Source organism: Telopea speciosissima, chromosome 6 (assembly GCF_018873765.1).
Source record: "Telopea speciosissima isolate NSW1024214 ecotype Mountain lineage chromosome 6, Tspe_v1, whole genome shotgun sequence".
Classification (NCBI taxonomy): Eukaryota; Viridiplantae; Streptophyta; class Magnoliopsida; order Proteales; family Proteaceae; genus Telopea; species Telopea speciosissima.
The window spans coordinates 10,874,742-10,886,883 of record NC_057921.1 but is presented as its reverse complement, the minus strand read 5'-3'; positions in this window follow the sequence as shown (position 1 = coordinate 10,886,883).

Here is a 12,142-nt window from a genome sequence, read left to right as displayed (position 1 = left end):
GTAGAGAAAGGCATACAAATTAGAAGTAAAGTTCAAAATGTTTGTTCTAATGTAGCCTTCATCTCTACCACTGAACCCAAGAATATAAAGGAAGCCATTTTAGACAGTAATTGGATAATTGCTATGTAAGAAGAGCTTAATCAATTTGAAAGAAATCAAGTTGGGACTTAGTGCCAAGACCCTCGAACACCAAAAAATTGGAAGTAGATGGGTATTTAGAAATAAACTTGATGAGGATGGTAATATAACTAGAAACAAGGCTAGACTGGTTGCTCAAGGCTATAACCAACAGGAAGGCATTGACTTTGATGAAATATATGCACCTGTAGCTAGACTTGAATCTATTAGAATGTTGCTTGCTTTTGCATGTCATAAGAATTTCATGTTACATCAAATGGATGTGAAAAGCGCATTCTTAAATGGCTTCATTAACGAAGAAGTACATGTCATCCAACCCCTTGGATTTGAAGACTCAAAGTACCCTAACCATGTCTACAAACTGAAGAAGGCCCTGTATGGTTTGATACAAGCCCCAAGAGTTTGGTATGACAGGTTAAGTAAGTTTCTCGTTGATAATGGCTTCTCAATGGGTAAGATTGATACTACTTTATTTATTAAGCATAAGAAAGATGATTTAATTATTGTTCAAATTTTTTTTGATGATATCATCTTTGGTTCAACCAATGAATCTCTTTACCATGAGTTTAGTAAATCCATGAGTAGTGAATTTGAAATGAGTCCAATAGGAGAATTAAATTTCTTTCTAGGACTTCAAATAAAATAGACCCCTAATGGGATTTTCATCAGTCAAACTAAATACCTTAAGGAACTTTTGAAGAAGTTTGACATCAATGGACAGAAATCTTCTGGTACTCCAATGAGTACATTTGTAATCTTGTCCAAAGATGAAGATGGAACTCCTGTTGACCCTACCAAATATAGAGGCATGATAGGTAGTTTACTTTACCTAATGGCTAGTAGACCGGACATAATGTTTAGTGTCTGTACTTGTGCTAGGTTCCAAGCCAAATCTATGCAATCTCATTTGAGTACTGTGAAAAGAATCTTTAAGTACTTCAAAGGAACTCCAAGCATTGGCCTCTGGTACCTTATGGACAATGACTTTGACCTTGTTAGCTTCTTCGACGCCGACTTTGTCGAGTGTCATGTTGATCGGAAGAGTACAAGTGGATCTTGTCACTTCCTAGGATCATGTTTGGTTTCATGCTTTAGTAAGAAGTAAAATTCTGTTGCTTTATCTACCACCAAGGTCGAATACATCGCAGCCAGATGGTGTTGTGCACAAGTGCTATGGATGAGGCAAACTCTCCAAGACTATGGAGTTAAATTTAACACTTCCTCTATTCAGTGTGATAACACAAGTGCAATAAACCTAAGCAAGAACCCGATTTTACACTCAAGAGCTAAACACATTGATATCCGTCATCACTTCCTACGTGATACAGCTCAAAGAGGTGAAATCCAACTTGACTTTATTGAGATCGAGAAGCAACTCGCGGATATCTTCACAAAACCCTTGAGTGAAGAAAAGTTCTGTTAAGTTAGAAGAGACTTAAGCTTATGTGACCCTTTTGAATAAGTGTTTTTGCTATTAAAACTGGTTTGTCTCACTATTTCTGCTGAAACGGTATACCGGATTACCAAACGGTATACCAATTCAGCAAATATAGTTGTTATTTAACCATTGGACTTGAAATATTATACTGGATTAGTCTTTTTGACCGTTTTATAATTGTTAAACACTTAATTAAGCCTATATAAACCCCTCTTTTGTCATTTTCTTAATCACTATTCACTCTACTCTCACTCTGAACTTAAATTACAATTTGTGTAGCAATTTCTCTCTCTTCTCTTTCATCTCTCTCTCAACTCTCTCCTTCACCATGAGTAGAAGAGGCGAGGCTATGACTGAAAGGCAACCACCTTCTAAAAGAGAAAGAACTGGAGGAACAGGAGGCTCCTCAAGGCAACCCTATTCGAAAGGAGAAGACCGACTCTTTCGCTCACCGAAATGCCGTGAGAATTGACCTCTCTACCTTGCCCGAAAGATTGAAGAAGGACGTGAAGTTGACGTTTTCTCGTTCAATAGAATTCAACTTGAAGAAAGATTTAAGGACATTGGATGGGAACCTCTTCTTAACATGTCGGAACCTTGTTACCCCATCTTGGAAAAATACTTCTATGCTAATCTCTATTTTAGCGGGACGGAACAAAGTTTGAAACTCCACTCTTATGTGAAAAGTGTTCACATAGAGCTCTCTATTGATGACTTTGTCCGACTCCTTTAAATTTCAAGTAATGGACCGTGTATCTTTTGGACTCCGAAGAACCCTAACTTTGGAGACCTCATCAACCATGAAGAAATCTATTCATCCATTCTCAAGCAATTTGATCCTAATGCGGCAACCGTTTTCACTGGAAGACTCAAGCTTATACCTCATGTCATTTCTTAGATCATTCAACGCAATTTCATTCCTAGGGGAGAAGATAAAAGTAAGTGTCTTACACCACAAGCCTATCTCACCTTTTGTGTTTATACAAACACTCCTACTTGTCTTCCATACTTCATTATGAGGTACATGGAATCGTGTGCTCACCCCCGCAAGCACACTAATCTACCCTATGGCCAGCTTCTCACTCGCCTTTTTTGGGCTTTTGATATTGACCTTGATCGTGAAGAGGCATCTACCTTGTCTTTTCAATACATCACCCAAAATAGCTTTCACACCATTGCCATCCCTCCTCCATTTGATGTCTTTGTCGAAGCCGAAGAGAACTTGAATGATGATGTGCCCCCTCCTCGTCAAGCACAAGAAGGGATACCGGCATCTCTACAAGAATGGGTTTCTAGCATTGATGAGTACATGGATGAAGTCGATACTCGGATCATGGAACTTGAATTCAGACAAAAAAGATTTCAAGAAGATATGACCTCTCTTCGCCAAGAAGTGAAATCCAGCTTTGACTCCATCAATTCTCGCCAAGATGGGATTCTCAATGTAATCCACAATCTCTCTTTCAGTCTTGGACATTTAACTTTTGGCACACCGGGAGCTACACTTCAAGGCGTTACTCCTCAAGGGTATAGACCACCCTTTCGAGCACCCTTCCCCGGTGAATCATGCTCCATCCCTCCTATTCCACCATTTGACCCGAATCCTTGAATTCTCTCTACCCTTTTTTTGACAATGACAAAGGGGAAGAAATATATGGGCATGGAAATGGAATAAATGTAATGGAAATGTTTTAGAACTTTTGAATGTAATTTGCACATTTTATTTCAAGTTTCAAATTGTATGATTGTGTAACTTCCCTTGATATTAATGATATGTGCAATTTTCTTTGAATTTCTATACATTGCCTCAATTTAAAGTTGGTTCATTATTTTATTCACTTGGATTATTTGTCATCATCAAAAAGGGGGAGATTGTTGAGGACAAGACCTCATACACTCCAAGTCATCCACCATGATGACATAGAAGTTTTGATGATAACAAATAAAACCACTCTTAGACTAACTCTTGTTTAAGTTGTTTAGATAAGAGCATAGCACCAAGTGAGGGGGAGCATACACAAGGGCATACAAGAGCATACAATTCAAGAGCACTCAAGTCAAGTGACTAATGCTCAAAGTTCATCTCAAGTTAATAAAATGAGGGAATGAAGTCTTGAAGATAAAGACCAAGTCAAATACAAGATTCTACTTTGAAGACCTTCATGCTTAAAGATTTTAAGTTGTATTTGGTTGTAAAATCTTTTGTTGAAGTCACAAGTAATGTAATGCATACACACACACGCATACATTCATGTAGAATGACCTTAAGAGGTTAAATCAACCCCTATACATGTGACCAATTTAGTTTGGTAACCCCCAAGGTAGCCCCATAAAGGAATTAGCTTTTTTTAGCAGAAAATAGCTAATCCGGCATACCGGATCATTGTTGATCTCAGAAAATATGCCACAGTAGCTTTCCAGCCCACGCTGGATAGTGATCCAGCATACTGGATCACCACTGGCTGTGTTTTACCCTGAAACGGTATACTGGATTATGATCCAGCATACTGGATCAAGTTTTGACTGTTGAAATTTGACCATTACTCCTTAATTCATATAAGGAAATTTGGTGAACCGGCATACCGGATTGGGAATCGGTATACCGGATTATGACTGTCAAATTCAATCAGATCCTAAGACAGTTTCCATAATAATTAGAGCTACCTAGCCTATAAATACACACTTGTTTAAGGCTCTAATCACTACTACTAATCACAATTAAGAGCCTTCAATACAAGATTCATTGCAATAGCATCAAAGTGAGCCATTCATTGATTGTAAGCATCAATTCATCACAAAGCTCACACACTCAAACTCCTCTACCTCAATTAGCTTCAAGCTTCAAGGGTAGAAGGTAGTTTACACACTTACTAAGGTTGAGGTAATCCTTTCTTAGTAAATTTTTTTCATTATATGTGTTAAGTTGAGTCCGCTTGCTTGGAATCAAGATTGGTTGAGTCCTCTTGCTCGAAATCAAGAGTAGTTGAGTTCTCTTACTCTCAATCAAGATTTTTACGAGTTCTCTTGCTCATTCTCAAGATTCTTTTTAGTGGAATTCTCTCTAAGGTGAGAGGAGTGGATGTAGGCAGGTTTTGGCCGAATCACTATAAATTCTTATGTTATCTTTGCAATTTTAATTATCTTTCATTGATAACTTGTTTATTTCCACAATATTTTTTTCCACTACCTTCACCTATTCACCCCCCTCTAGGTGAATTCACATGTTCTATTCATTTGGTTTATGGTATAACACTTTACCAAGACCTAACTACGTGCCTATGGTCCTTTATCATCCTTTCAAAATCTAGATATGAATATGGAATTTCCAAATGGACAAGGTCCATACGCTTAATTTAAATTCATAGCATTTCAAGTAAGAGTGCTAACCACTAATTTGTGTTATAAGTTCTTCGAGGGCACATTCCTCTTATTGCAAAATAGTAGAAACAAAGAAAAAGTGTGATGTACTAGAATCATTATTACTCGATCAGGTGAGGATGATATAGATAAAGTACCTATCATCATATCGGGATTCGCTGCAGCTTTCCTTGCGTCCAAGGCATATACTTGTTCTTGGACTCCATTGCTTTGGGATTGGGAAAGCTGAGTAATAGGTGGATCCCGTTGTGGTGCATGAAATCTACGATGAGCACAATCTCTAGACATGTGTCCGGAAAATTTGCACGTATAGCAGTTGCTAGGTCCAGCAGGCGGATAGGCAGGTGCAGGATAGATAGATTGAAAAGAAGCCTGGCTTACTTGTCTCGATACTAGGCGAGGTGGTAGAGTAGACTGGCTTAAGGCATGGTGATAATACTGTGTAGGCTGGTCGAATGTTGGGTAAATGGGTTGATATTGTCACACCCCAAACCACCCCTAGGAGGATTGGGTAGGTGACCCGAATTGCATAACGGCAATCCTCCAAATCCCACGGATCTAGAAGCAGTGCTTACATTCACAGAACCACATTCTTTCACTTTACCAAGGGCAAGATCATAGTGTTGCAGATAAACTAAAATTTAAATAATAAAAGGAAGCATAGCGAGACGGGAAAATGATGATAATATATACATAAGAAAGTTTGTACATTTCCCACCAACCCACAAACATAAAGACAAAGCTGACAAGAACAGAACTACATACATAAATACATACAGGGTGAGCATACTTAACCCCAAAAGAAAAGAAAGTGAAAACTACAACAGGACCCAATCAGAATGGGGATAGAGTCCTGACAACTCAAAAAGGAGTCCCCAAGCCAAAAAGCATCAGAAGCACTTCCCAACAGTCTTCATCAATGACCATCGAGAAAGTACATAGGATTGGTATCACCTCCGTCGGGATCCACACCAACATCATCATCACAACCAAGACTCTCCTCCTCGAGATAACCCTCCATGCCACAGTGGCATCGATCTTCAAAATCATCTAAGAAAAATAATGGATAACAGAGTGTGAGCCCCACTGAGCTCGTGAGCAAATAACATCAATCATGCATGCATATGCAATCACAATTCACAGTTCATATGTCCCTACATGATATGCAAGTCCAAATTATTTATTAGCCACCTAACAATACAACTAAGTCAGGTTAGTGCTACTACAATCCCCAATACATGTATCCTTGGTGCGGGCTTCTAACCCCTTCCCGCGATACACCCATTGAGCTGTCGAAGAGGATCAGTCAGCCCCCACATCAGTCACCAAGGTCAGCCCAACTAGCCCTCTGTGATTAACCTGTTGGGCAATCCATTTCTTTCCTCTTTTCTTTTCTTTGGCTTACAATCCATATTCACCATTCCGGTGTTCTTTCATTTCTTTTCATTCACCATTCCGGTGTTCTGTCATTTCTTTTCTCATATACATATGGTCACCCTCATAGGCATCCGACACTTAAACCCCTATTGGCAAGGGTGCATAGCACGGGTGATGAAACTCTAACCCCATGTCTATATGGCATCGTATGAGTCGGGTGGTGTCAACCGCATCCCATTCTATGGGCTAACACAGGCCTCATTTCCAAGCCGACTACGGCATCTAGTCTAACAATCACAATCATCATATAAGAATTCATAGTGTTGATCAACAGACAGTCATTATACAGTGATTTGAGTAATTTGAACAAAAGTAAATAACACAGCATATATAATTCAATTCTTATTAGCCGGCATAGCATCATAATTACACATGAACATATGATAGTATTATTCACTCACCTGAGTTTGGTTCTAAATACTCGGTTGTAAACTCAGTTCCAACAGCAGTCTGGTTGTTGACCTAGAGCGCGGGATCAATTCCTAGATATAAATCAAAAGTTGTCATATTAAGTTTTCAGCCTATCACTGGTACTCCTAGGGTTAACCTAAGCTTACTGGGTTGACCCGGTGCTTGATTGGTACTCATTTGGGATCATTGGGCCTTGCACTGGGTCTTAGACCCATGTCCCGGTGCATTATCCAGTGTCAGTGGCATAAGGGTAATATGGTCATTTTCAATAGTCGTACCTGACCGTAGGTCAGATCAGGCTTACAGTGCTGTCCACAGCTTATCTGTGCTGTAGGACCAAGCATAGTAGGGTTTCCTTCACCTGCGGGACCCACTAGGGTTCCAAAGTACCTTCCCATCAAGGACAGATGTGGGGAAGGGCTTTTTGGTCATTTTCCAACCTCCCACAGTGTCCAAAAGCCAAAGGGTGAGTTTCCCCAAAGTCAGATCAGCAATACAACAACTTTCCATTCGTTGGGCGATGGCTCTGGGAGATGTCTGCATCGCCCAGAGGCTGCAATCGACATTTGGGCTGAGTTCCCAAAGTTGGGCCCACAGGGCTGAGGTCAGACTTGATCCTCTGCATGTCAGGGGGTTAGGTAGCCCCTGGGATGACCTTCAATTTGATCCTAATGGATCCTCCACTGGGCCCACCATTAGGCTGCCAATGGCTGCCCAAACAACCTAGTGAATAGTATCACAAGGTTTTTCTCAATCTTGGAATTCAATTCCAGCCACATGCAAGGTTGAAAATGGATGCAAAACAGGGTTTCATGGCTATGATTACCTAGGGTTAGGTCTGTGCAGCCCTAGCTTGCACCCAGGGTTCCAAATCATAGAGCAACAGGGCAATCTGGCAGTGCAGCAGTGCAGCTGTGCACAGTCAGTTTCGGTTCCCATAAACATCATATCAGCCCACTGAAATTACACCTAGATCATAAATCTTCCATGCACGAAGCTTGCATGGCAGATCTGGAGCTGTTCTGGGCAAACCCTAGCTGTTCAGGGCTGCCCAGGGAGTAGAAATACATCCAACACAGAGAAGAGATGAGGACAGCAGGTATAGGCATACATGTTTATATCTGAGATGGCTGAGAGGCCGCTTTGTTCCAGCTGTGATGGGTGGCAGTACCTCCCCCTTCCTTCTTCTTCCTTCTTCCTTCTCCTTCTTCTCCTTTTTCTCCTTTCTTCCCTCTCCTCTCTCTCACGGATTTCAGAACTGCCAAGGGCTCTAAAATGAGCCCAAGACCTCCCTATTTATAGGCCCAACCCTCACTGAGGCTTGTTTGCCTGGAAAGGCCTCTTTTGAAAATCAGTTTTTAAACTGATTCTGACTAATTCTAGGCACACTGGTGGGGTCCACAGTGAACTAAGGGTATGAGGTGGTCCCTCAGACTTCCCTCTATCCATGGAGGGTGCCCATGTTCATATTGGGTGGTCCCCATAATTAAAAATTATTAAAAATGTATTGTTTCACTCACTGGGCGATGTCACTGGGGCTTGCTGCATCGCCCAACGCCATCGTCCAGAGAATTCCAGCAAGCTGAAATTCAATGGGCTTGCACAGGGGTTTGACCCTTGGTCAGGGTATTGTCTACTTATGCCCCATAGGAGATTTTACACACTTTACAAAGGTGGGTCCCACTATTATAAGGAGGAGAGAGATTACCTGGGATTCAAACCATATATCAGGCAATGGGCTGTACATCTGCAGGGGTCTGCTGTCCACCTACTGATAGGCATGTAGGATGATCCACACAGGGTTTCTTCATCAGGCCAAGTCACTGGGGTGATGCTCCACGGTGATCCTAGTTTCCTGATCAGGGGTTCCTGTCCTTCAATCAAAATTTCCAGTCAGCTAGGGGCAGGGTTTGACAGATATGCTTGACCCATTTTAGGCCTATGGTACTGTGTCGGGCTAGGGCTTAAGCTAGATCCTCGGAAGGTCTTGTTGGGCCGTTCTAAATTTTGGAAGGGGTTGGGCCTCTTTCCTAGCCCCAATGACACTGTGGCCTTCTCCTTCAGTCTGTCTTCCATAGTCTTGGCCTTATCGACCATTTGTGCATAGGTCTGAATATCCATGATTGAAAGGATGGACCGATCTTAGGCTTAAGTCCCTTTTCAAATTTCTTCGTCTTGCTAGCCTCCTCCCTCATATGTTCTGGTGAGAAATGGAACAGGTCCTCGAACTGATGTTGGTAATCCAGCACCGACATTGATCCTTGTATGAGGGCAGAGAACTCAGCTTCCTTTCTATCTCTGAAACTTTCTGGAAAGTAATTCTTAAAGAAGACTTCCTTGAACTGATCCCAAGTGAGGTTGGGATGAGTCGCCTCCAAATTTGGTCGTGTCGACTTCCACTATGCTTCAGCCTCATTCTACAACTGGTACCCGACGCATATCAACTTCTGGGCATTGGTACAGTCTAATACGGCGAAGGATTTTTCCAAAGCACTAATCCATCTCTCTGGTTCCATCGCCTCCGAGCCGATCTTGGAAAAAGCGGGCGGCTGAAGTTTCTTGAACCTTTCCATTCCCTAGCGATGGAGTTGTCTATTACTTGCTGAGGCACGGGTGGTGGAAATTGTGGAGGCTAATTGGGTGGTGGCACTGCTTGCTATTGCATCATCGTCATGAACTGAGCAGTCATGTGGGCCAATAATTCCTGTGGTTGATGTATGGTCCGCATCATGTTCGCCATGATGGTATTCATTTCACCGGCGGCCGTAGCTGGAGGTGGTGTGGTTGCAGGAGCTGGAGGGGCCACAGGCACCAGGTTTGGAAGGTCCTCGGGCATCCTTACCGTAGTGATTAACACTTCAAAGTTTTGAGCTTCAGCTCCGTTCGGCAGTCCAACTTTTGGAACAAATCGAGGGCCTCTTCTACGACGACCACCCCTGTTCGATCTTGTGTTAACCATGGTTGTTTCTCTGGAAAGGAACCTTGGGCATAAATATCTACATTTTCGAACTAAGGAAGATACTAATTTGTACTTATGTGTACAAGGTAGCATTTGCTATGGTATGACATGATTGTAAAACATCGCACGTATAGAGATGTGTAGCTAAAAACATGAAAAATCATAAATAATACAATGGAAGTAAGCCCTAAGATAGGATGGGATTTGTTTTTTACCTGTAACTAGAAGGCAAACTATTCAAGTCTTTTTCATGTTATTGGTTGTACTTTCCTTTCTAAGTTGTAGTTCGGAAGTAGTACTTCCAGTCTCAAACAAGATGTAATGGCTTATGCTCTTTTGGTTTTTGAAATCTTGTTATCCTTACATTAAGTTAGTTCCTATGGTGTTTTATCCACAAGTTTATCTCATGTTTGTTTATTTATTTGTTCTGTGTTACTAGTTATCCTATCTCCGTTGTTTGTGAGTAAAGAAAGAGCTTCTCACTCTGATACCACTCTGTCATGCCCCAAACCACCCCCTCGGAGGATTGGACAAGTGACCCGGAATGTATAACAACATCCGCCAAATCCCCAGGATCTAGAAGCAGTTAATATAACTCATAAACACACACTCCCATAACAATGGATAAAAAGAGATACAGAGTGTTGTGGAAGCTAAAGCTTATCATTAAACATTCAAAAATAAATAGTGCATTGTTCATAGCTCCATTTCACCACTTGATTATGTAGTCAATACTTTTTTAACCAATAGCTTTACAAAATACAAAAGAGGGCTACAACATCAAGAGCCTAAGTAAGCTATACAAAATAAAAGGGGTTTAGTACACCCTATCTACACAAGAGAGTCCCCAAAAGGTTAGATTAGTATGTCGCACATCCCTTAAGGATCGTCCTCAAGGGCCATCCTGGTTACCCACACAAGAGGGATAACCTCCCTTGGGGTCCAAACCCAAAAGGTCGTAATCACCATTATCCTCCACAGCGAAATGAGTCTCCCAATTATCAAGATGTCCACCTACAGTATTATCTAAAAGAAAATATGCAAGAGTGTGAGCTCCACCAAGCCCGTGAATAAAATATAGACCATGCATGCACATGCAAGCATAACTATGAGTCTATATGCATGAGATTCATTGATATTAATTAAGCCACCTAACAACAAAACTAAGGCAGGTAGAGGTACTGCTACAATCCCCAATACATGTATCCCTCATGTGGGCTTTTAACCCCCTTCCCGCAATACACCCATTGAGTTGTCGGAGAAGACTAGTCGGCTCCAGCATCCTTCCCAAGGTTAGCCCGACTAGCCCTCTAAGTTACCACTGTGCTACCGCTAGCCCTATTGGCTGATGGAACAACCGACATCATTTGTCCTAATGACCCGATGAGTCTACTGAACGACTAAAGCCCCTTCAGGACATTGACCTCACACAATTGAGGTATCCAACACCTTCACCCCTGTTGCCAAGGGTTCGTAATACGGGTTGTCTTATTCCCTAGCCACATGAAATACTATATGACACAGTATGAGTCGGGAGGTGCCCCACATCCCATTATACGGGCCACCACTAGCCTCATTTCCAAGCCGGCTACGGCATCTAGACTAGCAATTATATGTAAACAATTCCATCAACAGTTCTCAATATAAATTCAATAAGAACAAGAGAATATAAATATAAAGACAAGAAAGTAAATTATTATTGTTATCATAACTCATTAGTTATCTTACACCTACACGTATGGTGAAATTCCACTCACCTTGTTCAAGTCTTGTTTGTCCTTCAATCTGTCAGGTTCCAGTTGGACTTTGACACTACTCGTCACACGCGGGGCTATAACCTATGTTAATGGGACCATTAGGACATATTAAATAATGTTAAAGGAGGTTTAGGGTCCTAGGGTTGCCTTAGGGTAGGTTGGGTTCAGATCTGGACACTAAATAGTTATGACAGCATTCTTTGGGACTTGCATTGGGCCTTAGGTTGAAACGCCTAGTGCATCACCCAGAGAAGAAAATACAGCGATTGTGGGGGTTTCCTTCTGGGTTTCACCTGTTCTAAGTCTCATCAACCTTGGGGAGTGATGGCAAGGGTCCTCCCCATGGTTAGCTCATGTTTGGGCTCATAGTCCCCCTTTGGATCATGGCCAATGAAGCTCATTGGTGCACCCAAAGTGAGGACAACAAGGTTGCATGGGGCAGGGGTTCATGATGGTTTTTATGTTATAAATACTATTTTGGGGTTGGGGGTGAAGTCCCATAGTTTGGATTAGGTTTGGTCACAAATCAGCCATTGGGCCTTTCATTGGGCCTTTGGGTGCAACTTTGGGCGTTTCACTGGACATTTGGGTCAAACGTCTAGTGCATCATCCATTCCCTGTTGA